The sequence below is a fragment of the Aptenodytes forsteri genome, unplaced genomic scaffold, assembly GCF_000699145.1.
Source record: "Aptenodytes forsteri isolate BGI_AS27 unplaced genomic scaffold, ASM69914v1 Scaffold34, whole genome shotgun sequence".
NCBI classification, from domain to species: domain Eukaryota; kingdom Metazoa; phylum Chordata; class Aves; order Sphenisciformes; family Spheniscidae; genus Aptenodytes; species Aptenodytes forsteri.
This window is the reverse complement of record NW_008795038.1, coordinates 444,967-445,559: the sequence shown is the minus strand read 5'-3', so window position 1 is coordinate 445,559 and position 593 is coordinate 444,967. Positions and strand designations below refer to the sequence as shown.

The following is a 593-nucleotide window of genomic DNA, read 5'->3' as shown; positions in this document are numbered from 1 at the left end:
GCACAGCCCTGTCCCAACTACTAGGAAGAAAATTAACTCTGTCCCAGTGGAAGCCAGGACAACCGGTCTTTGTAATACAGCATTTCATAAAAATGGCACCAGTGCATTGGCAAAACAGAAACTAGTTCAACACTGGAGAGCTGAGTGTGGTGAATGTGTGTAGGAGGTGTCAGCCGCTGACTTGCTTCTCCGCCACCCACCAGTCACTGCAAAGCGAGGAAAACTCCGTCTCTGGCAAGTAACGCAAGGGAAGTTTGAGACAAGAGCAGCAGGTAACGACCTGGCCGGAGCAGAGGAGCCCAGAGCTAGGCAAAACAGAAACTAGTTCAACACTGGAGAGCTGAGTGTGGTGAATGTGTGTAGGAGGTGTCAGCCGCTGACTTGCTTCTCCGCCACCCACCAGTCACTGCAAAGCGAGGAAAACTCCGTCTCTGGCAAGTAACGCAAGGGAAGTTTGAGACAAGAGCAGCAGGTAACGACCTGGCCGGAGCAGAGGAGCCCAGAGCTACGCAAGCACCAGGCCTAACACAAGAACTAGCGGGTCCACAGCCTCTCCGGTCACCGTGCAGCCCCAGGGCACGCCAGCCACCGCA

General features: G+C 54.6%; 1 protein-coding gene across 1 annotated transcript in view; it reads right to left on the bottom strand.

Moving 5' to 3' along the window:
- The window catches only part of RNF213 (ring finger protein 213), a 58,445-nt gene that overhangs the window by 57,684 nt on the left and 168 nt on the right, over nt 1-593 (bottom strand). The gene's annotated exons all lie outside the window — the stretch shown is intronic.